This window comes from Adiantum capillus-veneris, chromosome 25 (genome assembly GCF_014529385.1).
Source record: "Adiantum capillus-veneris isolate H3 chromosome 25, ASM1452938v2, whole genome shotgun sequence".
Lineage (NCBI taxonomy): Eukaryota > Viridiplantae > Streptophyta > Polypodiopsida > Polypodiales > Pteridaceae > Adiantum > Adiantum capillus-veneris.
In genome coordinates this window covers 143,394,478-143,416,658 of record NC_140955.1, presented here as the reverse complement: position 1 = coordinate 143,416,658, position 22,181 = coordinate 143,394,478, and the positions used below count along the sequence as shown (strand labels likewise).

General features: G+C 44.2%; 1 pseudogene; it reads left to right on the top strand.

Moving 5' to 3' along the window:
• Positions 1 to 466: 466 nt before the first annotated feature.
• LOC147425779 (putative leucine-rich repeat receptor-like protein kinase At2g28990) lies at positions 467 to 20,159 on the top strand (annotated as a pseudogene).
• The last annotated feature ends 2,022 nt before the right edge of the window (positions 20,160 to 22,181 follow it).

Sequence of the window (22,181 nt, the reverse complement as noted above, 5' to 3'; positions counted from 1 at the left end):
ACGTCGTGGACATTAATATTGAGAAGCTCTCCAAGAGGTAGGTACCTACCATTTTGAAAAATCAAAATCCTATAGGAATCATTTGTGATATTAAACCTTAGAAGACAAGAATGGTCTAATTGGCTTGGAAGCCGAGGAGTCAACCGCGTTCCAATACAATAGTTTTGAGTTCTTTCTCTACTTTTTTCCTCAGGAAATGCATAAGGTGATAGACTTTAGGAATCATAAATTAGTATCTCTCCCCGCCTCAAAGAAGTATAAAATGAGAAATCGAGCTGGAGCGGTCGAGCCAGCGTCTGTTGGCTGCTCTCAAAAGTGGCATGCCATGTCGCAAGTTGCAGAGACCCCCCCACCCCAAACTTCCCATAAAAAACAAGAAGAGCCCGAGGCTCTGCACAACGTCACAAAGCACGGCGCAGCCTGCATGGAGTCATCATCCTGCTGTCCTCTCTTTACCTGCATTGCTCTGCAGGTCATGCTTCTCTGGTCCCTTGCACGATCGCAACAACCTGGTAATCTCTGCTGCGAGTACAGTCTAGCAGAACCACCATTCCTTTTGCTTTGCATCCATTTCTGATACCCCACAAGCCTGTTACACTCCATATTTCTTATATCTGCACAGCTTACATAAACATAAATCGGATTTGAGCTCCGCTTGCCTCTTTTTATATGGCATTGATTTTTGGTTGATGCTATATGCAGGCTTTCTGAGTATCGACTGTGGTTCTGATTCGGACACCATCTTATACACCGACGCCAAGGGGATAGAGTGGGTGGCTGATTCAAAGCTGATCAATGAAGGGACGCCGAGACGAGTGGACGAGTACACCGACCACGTGTTGACTACCATGCGCTTGTTTGATGGAAATCAAAGCAAATACTGCTACAGCTTGGCCAACAGTCTTGTGGAAGCAGGAGCCTTCTTCCTCATTCGAGTTGGAATTGGGCCTGGGAAAACCCCACCTTACACACCCAAAGACTCAGATTGAAGATTTCGATTCAAGATGATCGTGGATGTGAGTGTCTGGGTGGATGTGAGTGTCCCGTATGGATCGACAACTTGGTCGAGTTTTGATATGTATACACGTGCTCAACGCAACAGCATTGATTTTTGCTTGGCCCGCAAATCCCCCGATGGGGATTCTCTGTACTGGAGCTTCGGCCTCTGCCATCAACTCTTACAGCAACGTTACACATGACTTCCACCAATGTCATCGCCGATTGTTTTGGACATACAGATTACGGGGTACCGACGGTGCCGGACTCGGATTCCTTTATCAGGTACGTCTAGCTTTAATTCTTCTGTAATTGACCTTACCGTACATTAGTATGAGCGAGGAAGCAACAATAAAAGGGGGGAATTTTTTGTAACTAGGTACAACTTTGATGCATTGGATTGGATATGGATCGCGAGAAAGGCATTGGCGACAGAAAACGTGAATACGACGACCTTGGCAATTGACGCGAACCTAAAGGATGAGCCGCCCAGCAGGATTTTGCAAACCACACTCGTGGGCAGTCCGGATATCAGTGTGTGGTACTCAGAGTTGCAACGTAGCTCTGAGTACGTAGCGGTATTCTACTTTGCAGAGATTGACCCAGCGGTGACTGCCTCTGGTCAGCGTACATTCAACATCTATGCAAATGATCAACTAATGAACACTGCAATAGATGTGTTTGCACTCGTTGGAGCAAATGCCGCTTATGCCTATTCCCTGGATTTTACTCCCAACTGAACGGGTGACATGACCTTCACTTTCACTCCCACTACCACTTCTATTTACCCAGATTTCCTTGCGGCTGTCGAGCTCTTTGAACTAAAACCAATGGCAAATCTCACCTCTGCCACTACGGGTCAGTCAGCCTTCTAATATATAATCACCCCATTTTCTTTTTATTTTATGTTTGGCATTGTTGAAAGTGTGGATACACATTCATGATAAATTAAGTGCAACACAAGAGTTTCTCTCCCATTGGACACAACTGATTTTCCAGTCCATCCTAATAGCATGATTCAAGTTGTGTTCACATCAGGTGGCTGGGGAAGCTCCCACCTTGACCCTCCACCCAATCACGCTTTTGGAAAGGCAATCAAGCGTTCACACAAGGCAGTGGAAGACAAGAGAGTTCCTACCATCTCTCTCTCTCTCTCTCTCTCTCTCTCTCTCTCTCTCTCTCTCTCTCTCTCTCTCTCTCTCTCTCTCTCTCCGACTGACAGGGCCACTAAGCTTAGGAGATCCAGACGCCCAACAACTGGGGTCCTCAGCTCTGCCAAAGACCGATGCTGGATATCATAGGATAGGATCTTGATTCCAACATCTCAGCCTTTCATTTTATCCCACTTCACTTTAGCTCAGTTCCGTTTCAGTTTTTTTCAATCTTTACACAGACATAGTATCAGATTAACCATTTGTAAACTCTTTTGTCTCATAGGTCACTTTTGCCTTTCTAAGACGTTAATAAATCATTTCATTCATTTCTCTCTCTCTCTCTCTCTCTCTCTCTCTCTCTCTCTCTCTCTCTCTCCCCCCCCCCCCCCCCCCCCCCCCCTCCCAAAACACACGAACACACACACACACACACACACACACACACACACACACACACACACACACACACACACACACACACACACACACACACACACACACACACACACACACACACACACACACACACACCGAACTCTTTCGATCCTCCACGCACTCACCTTCACTAAAGTTCCTTCCACATGATGTGAACAAGAGTCTTATTGTCTTCCACCTGGAAGCTTTTACAACTTAGGTTTTTTCCACCGAGTTGATGCGAACCCATCCTTAGTGAAATTATCTCAAGCATTGTTATTCAAGATGCACTAGATTATACAACTTCAGTATTTTCCCAAATATGACAGAACAAACAATCACTTTTGTCTCATAGGTCACTTTTGCCTTTCTAAGACGTTAATAAATCACACTCGTGGGCAGTCCGGATATCAATGTGTGGTACTCAGAGTTGCAATGCAGCTCCGAGTACGTAGCTGTATTCTACTTTGCAGAGATTGACCCAGCAGTGACTGCCTCTGGTCAGCATACATTCAACATCTATGCAAATGATGAACTAATGAACGTCCCTGCAATAGATGTGTTTGCACTCGTTGGAGCAAATGCTGCTTATGCCTATTCCCTGGAATTTACTCCCAACTCAACGGGTGACATGACCTTCACTTTCACTCCCACTGCCACTTCTATTTACCTAGCTTTCCTTGCGGTTGTCGAGCTCTTCGAACTAAAACCAATGGCAAATCTTACCTCTACCACTACTGGTTAGTCAGCCTTCTAATATATATAATCCCCCCATTTTCTTTTTGTTTTATGTTTTCCATTGTTGAAAGTGTGGATACCCATTCATGATAAATTAAGTGCAACACAAGACTCTCTCTTTCATTGGACACAACTGATTTTCCAGTCCATCCTACTAGCATGATTTAGGTTGTGTTCACATCATGTGGTTGCGGAAGCCCCCACCTTGACCCTCCACCCAATCACGCTTTTGGAAAGGCAATCAAGTGTTCACACAAGGCAGTCTAAGACAAGATAGTTCCTACCATGTCACAAAGGAATTCTCCTCCCCCCCCCCCCCCCCCCCCCCCCCCCCCCCTCTCTCTCTCTCTCTCTCTCTCTCTCTCTCTCTCTTTGACTGACTGATAGGGCCACTGAGCTTGGGACATCCAGACACCCATAACAGGGGTCATCAAGACATCGGTGGAAGCTGCACCAGAGGATCCGATCTGTTCTGGCACAACATGGGAGATGCCCAGTCAGAGTACTCACTGAGGAGGACATTGATGAGCTCCGCAAAAGACCGATGCTGGTCACTTTGGACTTTCAAATACGTTAATTAATCATTTCATCTCTCTCTCTCTCTCTCTCTCTCTCTCTCTCTCTCTCTCTCTCTGAGGACATTGATGAGCTCCGCCAAAGACCGATGCTGGTCACTTTGGACTTTCAAATACGTTAATAAATCATTTCATCTGTGTGTGTGTGTGTGTGTGTGTGTGTGCGTGTCCCCCCCCCGAACACACACACACCGAACTCTTCCGATCCTCCACCCTCCACGCACTCAACTTCACTAAAGCTCGTTCCACATGATGTGAATAGGAGTCTGATTGTCTTCCACCTAGAAGCTCTTCCGACTCAGCTTTCTTCCAGCAAGTTGATGTGAACCCATCCTTAGTGAAATTATCTCAAGCATTTTTATTCAAGATGCACTAGATTCTATAACTTCAGTATTTTCCCAAATATGAATTTTAGACAAAACAAACAATCACTCTATGGTGCATGGTCATGTGGAAATTGTTGGCAGCATTTCAATGTAAGCTTGTTTTGCTACTTAATAACTAGATCAAGGACCATTTTCACAATGATACAGACATGAATATATATACGTCCGACTGATGTGAACACGTTTTGTTATTAATTCGAGATGGTATGCCAAAGCAAGGAGTTTCATTGCAATTTGTTTTATGATCAGTGAGGGCAATTGAAGACATAAAAGCCAGTCTCGGTCTAATTAGATCCACTGGCGATCCATGCCTTCCAGTTGGCTACAAATACCCTTGGATTAATTGTTCAGGGGATTCTAGAATCATAGCATTGTAAGGGCAACAAGGGTCCCTTTTTGGTTTGAAGTTTGCAATGGTGAGGCTATAACTTTATTTCTCTCTCTTTCTCTCTCTCTCTCTCTCTCTCTCTCTCACACACACACACACACACACACACACACACACACACACACACACACACACACATGAAGTCGTTAAAGGGGCTTTGGGAGTTGCATCGATTGTGGCTAGAGTAATTCCCACATTATTATCTTACATATATGGCTTGTGGGAGTCATCTCAACAACTAGCATTGGGGGAAGGCTCCAAGTGCTAGTTTGCATGGATCTCAACTTGGGTTCAGCTACACGGTTTTACTATGGATAGATTTCCACACTTTCACTACTTGTACCATCTCTTGCATTCACACACTCAAAGATTGGTAGGATAAGAATCTCACCCATATCCTTCTACACATTATCGAGGATGGATCTATCTTATTTCTACATGGATCCACACCTAGCACAAATTTGTCATGTATCGTAAGGAAAAAATCATATTTCCTCTCATGAGCTCCAAATAGAGACAATCGATATTTTGTAATACCTGGAGCAATGGATACCTAGAGCCAAAGGTAGAGGATCTTTATAAGAGAAATATTTGACATTCTCCTTACAACTACAAGAAAAACATGTCGAGAGACATAGTGACCCACTTCTCAAAGAAACAAATTGAAATCTCCATGGACCACATCAAAAGAAATAAGTAGGCAAGATCTCAAATATTGGCACATATGTTAGCGATGCAAGTCTACTGGTGCGGCCAAACTGCCACATAAAAAGCCCCCTTGAAACCTTCAACTGGCCATATCTTGCCCATTCACAAGCTTCGCTTGACGATCTAGAAAGACCGGCACGCTCCACATCATGATTACTTGAATCCTATTTAACATCAAAACCCTCCCATCCTATCCCTTAGGGATCTACAAAGACTTCTAACTTTGCCAATTGTCATATCTTTCACACCGTAGCTCTGTTCGAGAAGCCTTTTGGACTGTCTTGTAAAGAACTTCAACCACCACATTTCAAGGCATAATTATTGCAATTTGAACACCTTTATTGTCCTCACACCTAGCTCCGTTCGAGGAGCCATATGAACCAGCTTGTAAAGCACTTCACCCACCACATTCCAAGGCATTACACCATATTAGTGAATTTGGGAATTTCTCAATTCCCACTTTCAAAATGAACTTAAGATTTAACCACATGGCCAAATCTTAGCGTTATCCATATGGACAAATATTTAGGACATTGGTGATTCCTAAATTGGCTCTAAAGTCTCAAAATCTCTAATATGGTGTAATTCTTTCACTTTGAACATCTTTATTTGTGCTCATGATTGGCCCATTTTTGGAGACCTCCTTGATCTAGAAAACTATATTAAACATACATTTTTGATATCACTTGCCTTCCCTGGACCTTTACACATGCTTAAGCACTCAAGTTTTCACCTATCAGCTTACATATCCATGCTTGTGCCCATTCGTAGAACTGGCCAACTTCTGCTGCACCATCATTTCCCAACCCCCTTGTTTAACATTTATGTTCAACCAAAAGCAAGCTTATTGAAATTTGAAAACTGTAACACCATACTAGTGTAAGAACTAGGGGAAACTAGACTGAAGATCCTCCTCCCAACCTCCCATTATATAGGCGGGCTCCTAGCCCCTTGCCCTAGACGGATCCCCTGTCCACATTGTCTAGCTCGACCCTTGGCCGTAGTCCATGACCATCCTAGTTCTTAGGTTACAAGACCCTTATCCTGACATTACTCCCCCCTTAAGAAGAGTTTTCTTCCTCGAAAACAAAAGTGGGAAACTTCTTCCTAAGAACACTAATGTTTTTCCAAGTGGCACCTTCTTCAGGTCGGTCTTTCCACTTGATTAAGGCTTGTTTTCATACGTGATGTCGTGTACGCAACTCATGATAATCCATAACATGTTCAGGTTCATGCGGTAAGGTAGGAGGTTCAATGTAATCAACCAAAACCTGTTGGTCAATGATGTTGTCGTCCCATGTAACCGCTTTCATAGACGGCTTACATGAAACACCGGTTGAATGCGAGAATGTGATGGTAGTAATAGTTTGTAGGCACGATCACCGACTCGCTTGAGTATTTCGAAAGGCCCACAATATCGGGGAGATAATTTAGGTTTTGGTCTAGTTTTCAGACTTTCTGAATGCTTTGGTACACGTAAAAATACTTCCTCCCCTTCTTCGAAGGTAACTTGCCGACGTTTCTCATCAGCGTGTTTCTTATACCGATCCTGTGGTTGCCGGACATTCTAACGAGCAAGTTTCAGCATATCCATGTGGTCTTGGAGAACATCCTTAACCTGTTGGAGTTTTTCGGTTGCCAACCCCACCGTAACTGGTGACCTGGGTTGAAACCCGCACATGAGCATGAAAGGACCGCATATCCTCTAGCACCTGGTTAACCCATTCCGTTTGGCCATCCGTTTTTGGATGATCAGCTGTACTGAGGTTGAGTTGTGTACCCAATCGTTTAAATACAACTGTCCAAAAGTGGCTGTTAAACTTGGGATCACGGTCACTAACAATGTTACTTGGCAACCCATACAATTTGTATAGATTGTCCACAAATAACTTTGCTAGTTCCGGTGTCTTAACCGTTGATTTGGTCGGAATAAACTTACATAGTTTAGTCAACCTGTCTACGACCACCCATACTGAGTCATGACCTCGTATAGTGGTTGGTAAATCTACAATGAAATCCATAGAGATACTTTCCCATTTTCCATTGGGAATATCTAGAGGATGTAAGAGTCCTCCTGCTTTCAGGCGCTCTGCTTTGTTAACTTGACATTTTTGGCAATGCAAAACATAAGCTTGAGCAAAGCCATGTAGACCTGGCCAGTAAAACTGTCGTCGTACGAGAGAATAAGTTTTTCTAATCCCCGAGTGCCCTGCACTTGGACTATCATGACATTCATAAAGAATTTGGCGCCGAATGTGTGTGTCCGTCGGTACACAAACTCTCCCCTTGTGGAGTAGGTACCCATTGTCGATGGTAAAATGCTTCCATCGCTGTAGTTCATCACTTGATAAAGGAGAACTAGGTGTGGAGGTTAACTGTACACTACCTGCATTGGAGTGAGAAGGATCCCTCTTTTGAACATGGCTCCACACTTTGGAATATATTTCATCATGCTCATATTTGCCCTTGAGAGAATCTAGAAATTCACTACGAAGTTCCGTGAACAAGAGCGAATTGATCTTTGGCATTCGACTGAGAGCGTCTGCCACTACATTGTATCGGCCTTTGCGATACCTTAATTTGGCATCATATTCCTGAAGGATCTTGGCCTACCTGGCTTTTCGACCCTTTAAATCTGTTTGTTGTGTAAACCATTTGATGCTTTCATGGTCAAACACAATCTCGAACTGAGCACCGTATAGATAGTGTCGCCATGTCTTTAAGGCAGACACTATTGCATAGAGTTCGCGTTCGTAAGTAGAATAATTCTGATGAGCTGCATCTAGCTTCTTACTTTCAAATAGCACGATCACTGGCATCCGTTTCCAAAATGAATGGTTTAAAAGGATCTACAATAGCCAGTATAGGAGCTGTAGCTAATGCGTCTTTGAGTGTTTCAAAACTGTGCTGTTGAGCGGAACCCCACTAAAACGCTTTACCTTTGCCTTTTAGTTGGTCCATCATAGGGACAACAATGTGAGCATAGTTTTTAACGAACCTTCGGTAAAAACCGGCAAAGGCTAAAAAGATATGTAATTCTTCCAGATTTTTAGGAGGTGGCCATTTTAGGATGGTATCCACTTTGGATTGATCCATGTATAGGCCATTAACTGAAATAACATGCCCTAAATAATGAATTTCCTCCTTGAGAAAATCATATTTAGATTCCTTGGCATATAACTTGTTTGTGCGTAACAACTCAAATACCTGCTTGAGATGTTGTAAGTGTTCTTCTTCAGAAGCACTATAAACTAGAATGTCATCGAGGAACACAATGACAAATTTGCCCAAATATGGCTTCAAGACACTATCCATAAGTGTCATGAATGTTGCGGGCGCATTGGTTAACCCAAAGGGCATCACCAAAAACTCGTAATGTCCAAACCGTGTTCGGAATGCAGTCTTAAGTATATCGGCAAACTGAATACGAACTTGGTGATATCCTGACCGGAAGTCGATTTTCGTAAAAATTCGAGCATGAGTTAGCTTATCAAATAACTCATCTACCCTTGGCAATGGGTATTTGTTCTTAACTGTAACCACATTTAATCCCCGTTAGTCTACGCACATGCGCATACTGCCGTCCTTTTTCTTCACTAAAAGGATAGGCGAAGCCCATGGTGAAGAACTGGGTTGTATAAACCCTCTGCTAAGGTAGTCAGCAAGCTGACGTTCCACCTCAGTAGCCTCAGAGTAACTCATACGGTAAGGTGGTTTACTAAAAGGTTTACAGCCTGCGGTCATGTCAATGCCATGTTGTACTGAGTGTGTCGGCGGTAAACCCGATGGCAAATCATTAGGAAAGACATCTTGAAATTCCTTTAATAATTTTTGTAATTGATTAACAACATTTTCTTGTGTAGAATTAGCAATTGGTGGAATAGAAGAGAGAGAAGCATGCGGCGTTGAGGAATGTTCAACAGACTCAATGTTAGAAAGAAAATGAGACAGTGAATAACACAAGAAAACCTATTCTATTTCATTATCAGAAACGAGCTGCATAAGCTCAGCAGTACAAATCAGTGGTGATGAAGGTATATCCTTTTCTCCTAACAACAACACCTGTGTGCCATGGGAATCAAACATCAAGCTGTTGTGCTCATAGCTACGCTTCAGTGATGGTCCTAGGCTATACAACCACTCCCTACCAAGAACCACATCAGCCCTTTCCATGTTCATAACTTGAAAATCCAAACAAGTAGAGTACCCTTGTACTTCCAATGGAACATCTCGGCATTGAGTATCCCATATTTTAGTATCATGTCCATTCATCATTGCTACCTTGTAGCGGTGGGTACTTGGAGTTTGAGGCAGTTTGAGCTTTATCTCCAATCCATAATTGATGAAATTGTGAGTAGCACCGTCATCTACCAAGATGCGCACCTTGTGCCCTTGTAGATATCCGTGTATACGTACTAACTCATGTGGTCCAAAGGTTTGTTGCCACATGGAAGCTGTTAGACAGCATTCATGCACCACCTCAGTGTGTGTTACTTCCACTGTGGAGAATTTTGAGGAAGACTCAAGAGGCAGTAGTTGCACCGTGTGCACTGCTTTCTCCTTTCCCTGAGCAGCAGATTTCCCCTTGGGACAATCCTTTTTGCCATGGCCTCTTCCTAAACATTGAAAACGTAGCTTCTCTTTCTTGGCTTTATCAAAATCCTCAGGAGAGAGAGGACCCCTGGACCCCTTGGGGTTTTTAGATGCATCTGAATTAGCAACTAGAAATTTTCTTTTATTGTGCCCGTACTGAGTGCATGTATTACCATGTATACTAGTAGGCACATTACTATTATGTGGTTTCTTATCATCAGGGTCATCATGAATATGTGCTTTCACTATGGCTTCCTCAAGTGTTTTAGGGTCTTGGGTCTTGACATACTTCTTAAGTTGTGGAGTAAGACCTCGTATGAACCCTCGTACTTGTTGAAAGGTATCCAAGCCTTCCAACTTGAGGATGACGTCCCGATAGTGAGAGATATTTTCAAGGAGTGATGGATATTGGCGCATGGAACATGTGTCCCAAGCGGTTCAATTCCGATCGGCTTCGTTTGTAGGCAAAATTTCCTTGCTAAACATTGCTTCAAAGGTTGCCCAACTCTGTGGTATGATGTTCTTCTCCTTGAGAGACATCCACCATTTGTAGGCCTTGCCTTCCAGAGTTAAGCTCGTTTGCAGAGCTTTGACTGCATTCGGAGTACGCCGTAAGGCGTAAATTCCATCCCATTTACTGAGAAAGATGTTCACTGCATCCTTATTGCGGTCTCGGTCTTCGCCCTTGAAAAATGGTGGTTTAAATTTCTTTAACAAGTCATCTACCTCTTTGGCAGTGAGAGTATGCAGTGTTTCATTTATTGGGCCTTGCCCTTGTGTTCCAACGTGCTCATGCATGTGGGTGTCAGCAGGACTCTTAGACTGCTGTTGCATCAATTGAATGACTAATGTGGAAAGTTTAGTAACATTTTCATTTAAAGCTTTAAAATTTTCATCCATGACTGTCATGCGTGTCTGAAGTGCACGAAATTCTTGAATATCGAGCAATTCATAAGTATCTTCTCCTGCTGTAGCGTCGCGGGTACTCTCCTTGAGAGGATACGGCCGCGAGCCGTCATTGGTAGGAACAGGAGTACTTTGCTCAAAATCGAATGTCATTTTGATATCCGAATCCATGGCGACACAGTGCAGTGAAAGAAGTACTCAGAAAAAAATACCTGATTTTGGTAGCACTTGCCAAGTATAGCTAACTCCACTTGTGCGTCGTAGCACCTGACCGTTGAAAAAAGAAGAATTTGCACAAGCGGTGTAAAAAACGAACTTCGCAAACTCGCCCGTGGCTCACAAGATGAATGAAATCGTGTAGTGTAGATGGTTGAAGCGTCACCGTTGTGAAGAAGCTTAATTATTGAAAGCTTTCTTAATCGACGAATGATTATGTTGCATAAATGCCAATTGAAACTGTCGCAATTGCAGAAACCTGGAATTTTTTGCAAGATTTGAGTGGATTCGTAATCCGTCAGGCTCGAGGGAAGTCGATACGGCTTACTTCTTGCACCGAGTATGGAGGTCGAGGCTTGTGGGAATTGCCTTGCTTGTGGGAAGGGCCACCAAGAATGGCCAAGGCTCAAAATTGATTGTCAATTGGCCTTGCCATGTGAAAATAACGCAAGTAGCGCACAGAAGAAACGCGAGGAGAGAGAAGCTTGTGTGTGGCTTGCACTGGCAGAAGTTGGCCACGAGCTCTTGGAACCCCCCCTTCTTCCCTAGGGCGCTCCTGTCAAGCCGAAGATGGCGGAATTTCGTGCACCACAGCTCCCCTTCCAAAGCGGGAAAAGTGTCCGATTTAGGCAGTCCCCTTACTAAATTTGGCACAAGCCCTACAAAAGCCTCGGTTCTCACCTCAAGGCCATATTTTTAGGAGCAAAAAGTGACCACGCCTAGAGAGAGAGAGTGGAAGAGAGACTTCCTAGCTAACCTAAGCTCCGATACTAGTGTAAGAACTAGGGAAAACTAGACTGAAGATCCTCCTCCCAACCTCCCATTATATAGGCGGGCTCCTAGCCCCTTGCCCTAGACGGATCCCCTGTCCACATTGTCTAGCCCGACCCTTGGCCGTAGTCCATGACCATCCTAGTTCTTAGGTTACAAGACCATTGTCCTGACAACTAGCAAGCAAGAAAACGTTTAAAACACTATCATATGTACAATATGTGTACAAATCTTTAGCTTCATTTCACACTGCCCTTTTAGGTGGGTTGCCCAACCCCCTTGGATGCAATTTGATGTGCATCAAGCACCAAAATCCTATCAAAATATAGCTTGAGCAACACACCATTCACCCTGTGCCTTAGAGGTTTACCATTTTCTCTCACCAATTGATAGGTCCCATTAGGAAAATCCTTTTGCACCTTGTACGGACCCGTCCACTTTTTCTTGAACTTATTCGAGAAATGAAATTCAAGTAGCTATCATACTTCTTGCCTGAGAGACTTTAATTAAACTTAGCAATGTGCTTCTCATAGTAGTCCATTGTTGTTTGTCTGTCCATTTCTAAAGCTTCAAGACCACAAATCCAATCCTGTAAAATCCCCTTCCAAGTAGCATTGACTCGCCACATGCCCTTCAAAGCATCTAGTTGTGCATTCATTAGGAGTATTGCATCCTTACCATATACCAACTTGAACGAAGTAAAATTTGTATCCGCCTTATAAGATGTCATGTACGCCCATAAGAACTTCTTTAAATTTGCCTCGCATTTTGCTTTCTGCTTGTATACATACTTTGGATTGGTAAGTCTGTTTATGTAGTCTCCTAGGAAACCACATTTGCATGCAGTGAGGTGCACTTTGCACTATGTGAGTGCTACTTTGGACTATGCAATCTTGTATAGGACTGATGTGGAGTTGCAGCTCTATGGATACACATATACGGATTGCACAGATTGTACATACAATTGCAGGTCTACGAGTGGATTCATGTTCTCACTTGAGAGTGATGCTATCACATAAGGTAGAAAGAAGAAACCTACCATTTCTCTTTTGAATACAGAGGCAGAGTACATGGGTGCTTCAAAGGCAGCATGACTGGGATTGCTACTTCACAACCTTGGAGTATAAGTATAGAGACTATTTTTCATCTATTGTGACAACCTCAATAGCATACAGTTAGCATGAAACCTAGTGTTTCATGCCAGGACAAAGCACATTGAGGTGCACTACCACTTCATCATACTAGAGAGGGTTTTAGTAGGCAACATCTACCTGGAGTACATGGTGACGGTGTCAGGAGTTTTTTGGAGCAAGGGATTGCGCATATGTACATATACATGCATGGTGCATCAAATAAAGGATTGCCCATTTTCCTTAGCCAGGTGGTTATGTGGGGCCCACATGTGTACAGGTAGGACAGGGTGTACATAGTGCATCGATTTTCACTATTACCAGTACCACTGTGTTTTTTATACAATAAGGAGGAGTTGGTAGCACGTAAAACTTCTCGAGGAAGCTATCCGCGGGCCGACGACGTGAGGTCAGCAGGTGCGTCAGATGGCATCTAGTGGCGTCAGGAGGGCGAACGAGGTCAATATTTGCACGCGGATGAGGACGGACACAACGTGGGTGTTTTCTGGTGAGAGTTATGCAGAAAGGTCATCATTAGGACCACTTTTTGGGGCCACTTCACGTGGTGGCGAGATGCATTATTGGAAAAAAGCTGAGTGTCAGGTGTGCGAATGATGCAAAAAGGTGACAACTATGCACTGCGAGGTCAGTTTTTGGCCTGTTCGGGGTCCGTTTGAGGTCATCTAAAAGGCCAAGGGTGCCTAACTAATAAAGCTAAGTGTGGGAACTGAAAAAGAAGAGAGAAGACCAGAAAAAACGTGGAGAAGAGAGGAGGAACAGCCGCAGGTGTGTTTTTGCTCATTTTGGAGCCTGTTTTGGCCGTAAACTGCTCATCCGAGGTCGGATTTGAGCACTTTGACATTGCAGACTGGGGTTTTGGGCCATTCCGGACGCGATGGCGCTGTCCATTTTGCCAAATTCCGCACTCTTTTTCTGCTGTTTTTTTGTGTAATCTTCTCCGGTGAGTGAAGCTTCTTCTCCAATTTGTGATTGTATCTGGTATCTTTTACCCATATTGTGTGAGCTGTTTGCCCCATTGGTGTTGGCCCAAGCTCATTTGTATCTAAACATCATAAATTCTCCTCTTTTGAGCTGAGTTTTTTGGGTGGGTGTGTGTGTGTGTGTGTGGAGTGGGCAAGTGGATAGTCTCTTTCCTCTCACTCCAGAGGTGTGTTCCCTGTCTCGGCCAGGTGTGTTGTGTAAGCCGAGTGGTGCCCCATAGTGTGTGTGTGTATCTTCCCAAGAGTGTGTGTCGGGTCGTTATAGAGGCCTTGTGTGTGTTTTCATCCCGCTCACATTCTTTTGGTGCCCCCACGGAGGATCTTCTTCGAGTACCTTCTGCTTCGAGCTTCGAGCTTCGGGATTACAGGTTGCAGGTCGCAGATTACAGGTTACAGGTTACAGGGACAGGTACAGGTACAGGTGATTCACACAGTTATAGGTAGCTGGAGTACAGTGATATACTAGCAGTGATGTCACTTGCAGTTGTTGTGGGTATGCATCACTTGGCGCCTATTTGAGCGCATTGTCTGTTGGATTGTACGTTACTTGTGGAAACTGCCATTGTACGCATTTGTGGAGCCATACTTGGTTGTATTTGGCAGTCCCAGCCATTTCTGAGACTTGGTCTGGAGGATAGTCATTTCTGAGACTTAACTATACACGATTTGCATTAGCCTTCGTGTGAGGGTCGATAGCGTGAGGTTTTTATTGAGCTGGGGGATTCTCAAATGTGGAGATCCTTTCCGTGATACAGGTAGATGGAGCACCCTTTTTGTGACCTCGCCATAGGCTATGTACTAGTGAGTCCTACTTGATGCTTGGGTTCTATTGTTGACAGTTTATGCATACATAGACAATCTATATTTTGGGTTCCTACTGCTCTACTTCTGGGGAAACTCTGTCGAAATTTTCCCAAGTTATGATGGCTGGTTTTTTGGTATTTTGAGCCATTTATGTTGTTATGTTGCTGAGATTTTGGCAAAATCAGAGGTTGAGTCAGGTGTGCCTTCTTGGGAGCTTCATGGTTGTCTTGAATGGATGATCAAAATGGCCCTCATTTCACTCCTTTTCATTTAACTCAAAGGATTCAGATTAATGTTCATGTGTCCAGGAAGATCTTTTTCCAGCAGCGCATAGTCTTTATGTTTGGGCCAAGAAGATTGAGAGAGATCCTGGAATGTCCTTTGCCTGTTGTCATTCCGATGATCAACTATGAAAACTCATTTGATGTGCATGTGTTTGTCCTTATCTAAAGTTGAACTCCATTGAAGTTTCTGGGGATTGGGTAGTCAAAAGTTTTGGGTTCTTGCACGTGTGTTCAAAGGGGTTCTCAAAGCATTGTAACTTGGGTAGCCATGGCTTTCTCTTATCCGGAGTTTCATGGAAGAAGTGATGAAGATGTGGAAGAATTTTTGGAAAAGATGGAGGTTGCCTGCATTAGCAACCAGATTCATGACCCTATGCAAATGTTACGCCTTCTCCAAATTTGTTTGAAGAGTGATGCACGAGTTTGGTCCAAGGCTTGAAGAGGAGTTGCGTGCAACAGATCCACCTATAAGATTGAGTTGGGACAATCTAAGGCATGAATTGGAAGTGGAGTTTGTGAAGATAGAAGATCCTGACAAAGTGTGGCAAGAAGTACAGGCTTTGGTGCAAAAGGAAGGTGAGCCAGTAGATGCGTACATACGTAAGTTTTCATTGGTGACAACTATGCACTGCGAGGTCAGTTTTTGGCCTGTTTGGGGTCCGTTTGAGGTCATCTAAAAGGCCAAGGGTGCCCAAGTAATAAAGCTAAGTGTGGGAACTGAAAAAACAGAGAGAAGACCAGAAAAAACGTGGAGAAGAGAGGAGGAACAGCCGCAGGTGTGTTTTTGCTCATTTTGGAGCCTGTTTTGGCCGTAAACTGCTCATCCGAGGTCGGATTTGAGCACTTTGACATTGTAGACTGGGGTTTTGGGCCGTTCTGGACGCGATGGCGCTGTCCATTTTGCCAAATTCCTCACTCTTTTTCTGCTGTTTTTTTGTGTAATCTTCTCCGGTGAGTGAAGCTTCTTCTCCAATTTGTGATTGTATCTGGTATCTTTTACCCATATTGTGTGAGCTGTTTGCCCCATTGGTGTTGGCCCAAGCTCATTTGTATCTAAACATCAGAAATTCTCCTCTTTTGAGCTGAGTTTTTTGGGTGTGTGTGTGTGTGTGTGTGTGTGTGTGGAGTGGGCAAGTGGATAGTCTCTTTCCTCTCACTCCAGAGGTGTGTTCCCTGTCTCGGCCAGGTGTGTTGTGTAAGCCGAGTGGTGCCCCATAGTGTGTGTGTATCTTACCAAGAGTGTGTGTCAGGTCGTTATAGAGGCGCTGTGTGTGTTTTCATCCCGCTCACAATGGATGAGTAGGTTGTAGATATCTTCACGAAGGTCCTTGGAGCAGAGAAGCTACAACAATTTCGAGCGAGGCTTGTCATACAAGAGATGGCTTTGAGCTTGAAGGGGAGTGTTGAGGTGTCACGCTTAACTCTTGGATGACTACCACTGAGAGTTGTTATCATCACTGGCCTGCCTTGGCAAATACGCATATCTTTGCAAGTGATGGTACAGTTGTACAACATCGAGTTGGTCTACCTACCAGAGTGATGGCACACTTATCTACTCACTTCACTCACTAGTGGTTTTCATTGGACCGTTGTACTAGTTCCATTTTTATGCTGCATTTTCCCTTGTGTTTGTAGACCTCTTATCTTCAGTTTGTGAAGAAGAGGAAGTACAGTTTTTTGCCTCCATCTTTGTGTGTGTGCTTGCAAAGTGCTCAATCTCTCTCCTTCTCTATCTTTTGACACAGTTTCATGCTCTTCATTTTTTGTTGAATGCTTCATATGTATCAGGGCTAACATTGTTTGTCTTGAAATTTTCTTTTAGGTACTTGCAAAACAATAGTTTATCAGGACAGATACCAGCTGCTCTTCTACAACACCAACAGGCATCACTATTAACATTTGAGTAGGTCTTTGGGTAAACTAAAAATTCAATGAAAAAATGCAACTTTTTATGTAAACTAGTTGGGAAAAGGAGTGCTTTTCTAGGCTTGCTTGTGCTTGAGATTACTTTTTTTAAAGGTAGTTTTGATAATTTTATCATGTTTCATGTTTGTTTCATATTATCTACATCCTGTGACATGAGTGTTTTGGTCTATCTAGATATTCGGGAAACCCTTTGTGTGAGAGCAACAATGCATATTGTGTCCCTTCACCATCCTCGCCAAAATCCATTGGCAGTCCCCCTTCCCCCCCATCCAAAAAGAGCAGCACCAAATTAATTGTAGGAGGCTTAGTAGCTGGAATTTTGATGGCCATTGCTATTTTTATTGTTGTGTACCATTGTTGTTTCAAGAAGAAACCCTCAGGTACATAACTCAGACTCAGCTCTCAAGTGAGACTCTCTCCATTGCATGTTTCTTTGTTTTGTTTCTGAAAAAGGAAGATGCAATACAAAGATCACTAAAGGCACACTCTGAATAACTAAGGGATGCTCCCAATAAAATATTAAAGTATGTTTCTTTGTGTTTGTTTCTCAAAAGGCAAGGTGTATTAAAGTATGTTTCTTTGTGTTTGTTTCTCAAAAGGCAAGGTGTAATGCACAACTCACTAAAGGTACTTTCTGAATAACAAAGGGATGCCACCAATCCTTAAAATTCATTTGGGTCATGTGTGTGTTTTTTGGCTCACCGAGAAGCAACCAAATAGTAGGTAGTACCAACGTTTTCATTAGATGGAATCTAAGGAGATCCCTTGGGAACTCGAAAAGGAAAAGGGAGTTTGCGCTGGATTAAAAATCTTATTTTGATGTCTGTCAATGCTAGGTGCTTGTGCTCGTCGCGGATAGAGTTTTGAGGCCAATGTAAATTCTATAATCTTTTGCTTCTCTTGCTACGCAAATCTCTTTGTCTCTTCGGATGGTGGGGCACACAAACGTAGGGCGCAACCTTGAGCATCAAAGGTGGAAGGGGGCGACCGTGCATGGGAGGTGGTCTATCTTCTTGTGCTTCTCTCAATGTAGCAAATCTCTCGGCCTCTTGGGATGGTGGGGCAAATGAACGGAGGGCACAACCTTGAGCATTACAGGCGTGCAAAGTGGTTAGGAGAAGGTGATTTTTCTGTAGCCGTCTTGAGTCCTATCGAGTGTATGGCATTTTGCACATGAGGGGAAGAGAAAGAGGTGGATTTGATGGCAAGCAATGGACACAGAGAGATTTTTTTAAACTCAGATGCAGCAGTCCACAGGTGGATGTTGTGCTGCTCTCCGAGAGCTGCTACTTGTAGTGGCTAGCGTAGGTAGGATTGAAGAGAACGGGCTACAAGCAAGGCTGGGGAATGAGGGTAGGGAATCAAGCATACCAGTCTACAAAGGCACAGATGCAACGAGGGTGGGGGTGTTGCAGACACAATGATAAGGGAGAGCAAAGCCGTGACGCATTCGTGTGAGCGTGGTGATGCACGTGGGAACACCATGTAGGGACATGCTTGCATGCTTGGGAAACAGACCAAGAGGGAATCTAAAGAGATTCATACTAATAAAATGACTTACAGGCAGTAGTAGTAGGTAGTAGGAAAGCGTTTCCAAAATAGATATTTATAGCCTTGTTTTTTTCAAGCTCAACTTTAAAGCGTAGCTTTCTATTATAACATCTCAAAGACACTCATTTCTTTTACCAAATAAGCATTTGCATTAATTAGAGAGACAAAATGTTACATCTGTTCACCCAAGGAATGGGTAAATAGGGAGTATACAGCGTGGTAGTACCCTTGATAAACAGGGAAGGGGTGACTGCTGATTCTTTTGTCGATTGATACCAAAAAATTACAAAAAGGGCCAAATTTTCCTTTACAGGGTTTATAGCCAGTCGATCTCGTCTTGCAGCCTGTTGGCGAAGTTCACCACTTCTTCATATTTGATCGCCAGCTCTGCCACTTCATTCCTCATTTCTTGCACCCAATTGTGGATGGTGTCCAGAGAGTTGTTGTCAGTCAGCATGCTATGCAGGTTGCCGGTACTTCTTGTGTACAAGTCAAGGGAGTCTCTAAGAACGACCACCCTCTGTCAGTAAATCCGCATTTGCTCGAGCTTTAAGTTGGCGTCCTGCACAGAGCACCCGGCATACAAAGATTTCACACTGGGGGGTTTAAAGTTAGGAACAAAGATGAAAGAGTTCCTAAGCTTCCAGATTATCCACAAAATTTTGGCCCTAAATCTATTCCAGAAGTCAGACAGCACGTCCACTGAGTCTCCTATAAGCAGTTGTTTCCAATCCGTTTGGTAACCCATGGTGTTGACTAGCGGGGCTAGAATGGGGCGGTTGAAGTGGCAGTTGAGAAAGAGGTGGGGAATGTCTTCCACCGTTCGATTACACCGTTTACATATCCCATCTCCCTGGTTTGCTTTTTGACTTCTGGCCCCAGTCCACAAGGCTTTGTGGAGGATGAGCCACAACAGGACGGCCTATTTGGGTTGAATACTTTTGTTGCATATCGACTGGAACTTGAAGAGCCATTGCTTTCTGTCGAGATGCAGTCCCCACCTTCTGTTGAGGGTGACGTGGAGAGGAGGGACAGGATCATAGATGAAATCTGGAGGGTTGTTAAGAGTACACCCTCCATTCCATCTAAGGCACTTAGCTCATGGGGTGACATCGGCTTCAAAGATCCATTGGAAGCTTCTCGGGAACTGCTGGATTCTGGTTTCCAGCAATTGGACTTCCCAGGGTTGGAGAAGGCCTGTCGATATAAGTTGCTCGTTGGCGAGCCAGGAGTGATTGGTGTTGCACCACAGATCCTCCCACACTCTAAAGCCTTTGAGGTGAATACTCCTGGCTGTTCTGGTCTGTTGGATGGTGATTTTTGGGATAGGGTCCCTGGTCCACGAAATCGATTCCTCCTTTCTAATGCTCTGATCCTTTATGTGCTCCTGGCTAAAGCCCAACCTAGGCCTTCCTCTCTCCCAAGCTTGCCACAAAGATGTGAGGAGAGTAGACCCAATGGGGGTGATTTCTTGTGTTCCAAAGAACACTGTGATCCACGGGAGGTGGCACCAGAGTTTTTGCCCTTTTATGTGGAACCTCTTGAGGTGTCTGAACAGAAGGCAGGCCCATTCGGCTTTTGGTTGTTCCAGAGCTCTGATTACAGTTTTGATAGCTAATTTGTCAGCCCAAGCGCATATGTTTATGACTCCCAATCCACCCAAATTCTTAGGCAGTATGCAAATTTCCCACTTGAATTTTGCTCCCCCCTTTTTTAAGGGGTCCCCTGCCCACAAGAAGTTCCTGCATATCTTGCTGATTTCCTTTAGTTGGGAATCTGGGGGTCTCCAACAGCTGAGGAAGTAGAGAAGGTAGGCCGTGATGAAGTGATTGATTACCAACACTCTTCCAGCAAGGTTACTTTGAAATCCGTGCCACCTGTTCAGTTTCCCTCTGAACTTTTCTAGTACCTAGTCCCATCTTTGTTTCATAGAGACCCCAAACCCAAAGGGGATGCCCAGAAGCCTAAAGATTTACCCTTCTTGGATGACTTTACATCCCTGTTCAGCCATCCAGTTTGGAATGGGGGAAAGAAATGCTCTGACTCCAGTTTTTGCATGGTTAACTTTGGAGCCTGAAGCAAGGTAGAAGATGGAAATGGATTTCCAGAAGTTCTTGAGGAACACGTCCTCATTTTTTACCAATCCGTTAGTGTCATCTGCAAATTGAGAAAGACATTGCTGATTTTGAAAATTGGGGAGGGTGACTCCCTTGATAAGGTTGTCCGACATCCAGCCTTTGACTAGACAGTTCAAACCATCCCCTGCAACAGAAAATAGGAGTGGAGCCAGTGGGCAGCCTTGTCTAACTGACCTGTTGAGGCTGAAGGCCTCAGAAAGAAGACCATTGATGGCCACCTTGGCATGGGCATTACCGAACAGGGTTCTGACAAAGCTCACTAGGCTAGCCCTGAATCCCATGTGGCTCAAGCTATCCAGGATGAAGGACCACTCCAGCCTGTCATAAGCCTTGTCGTAGTCGACTTTGATGAAAACAAAATCTTGGTTGGATTCTTCTGCATGCTCGACTCCTTCCCACATCGATATGACAGCCTCTAGTATCCTCCTCCCTTTTATAAACCCCTTTTGTTCTTCATTAATCCATTTGGAGAGATGAGTGATTAATCTGTTGGCAATGGCCTTGGCGAATATCTTGTAGCTAGTTGTCAACATGGTCAACGGACTCCAATTGTTGAGATCATCCTTCGACCCTGTTTTATGGAGCAGCTTGATCACCCCTATATTTAAGAGGTTGGGCAGGGCTTGGAACTTCACCGACTCTTCCCAGACTCTCAGGAGAAATGGAGTGAGGAGTTTTTGGAAATATTGATAGAATTCAGCAGGTAGTCCATCAAGACCAGGGGTCTTGTTGGGCTTTAGTCCTTCTATGGTCATGTTGAGGTCGGCTAAGCTCAGAGGGCAGTCGAGGAGTGCCAGGTCTTCCTGTGGGATGACCTTCTTTTTGAACTTCCAGATGGTTTCCCTGCTGGTGGTAACTTCCTCGGTGAGGACTTCCTTTGGGCTAAAAAGTTTCTCAAAGTGGCACATAACGAAGTCCAAGTTCTGTGCGTCATTGATGGCTTTCCCTTGGTCGGTGTTGAGCATGGGAACAATATCTCTCGTGTTTTTTTTTCTGAGGCTTCTGAACATTTCTTTTGAGGGTCTATCTGTTTTGCCTGCCGACCATTCCTTGAAGAAAAGCTTGGTGTGTTGCAAGCTGTTCCTCATTTTGGAAGACTTGTCATCACATGTGATGACCAGTGGGTAATGGTCAGAGGCACATGTGGTGAATTTGGGCTTGGACTTGACTCTGTTGAACATATTGGCAGTTGAGAGGGAGAAGTAGCACCTGTCCAATCTAGCCTTCCTTGCAAGATCCCCCTTGCTGTAGTTCTTCTAGGTGAAGCAGCCCTCAGTGCCGGAGTCCCAAAGGTCGTGCTTCCCTTTGCATGCTTCCCATTTTGCTTTCTCGTTACCTTGGAGGGTTTGCCCCTTCCTGAGAAATCTATCCTCCCTGGACTCGACCATGTTGAAGTCCCCTAGGAGGATAATCGGCCCTGGAATGGCAAATATTTCCTCCCAAATCTGAGCCCTGTTGGTTGAGGTTCCTCCAACATAGACAGAGACCAGCTCACAGTTGAA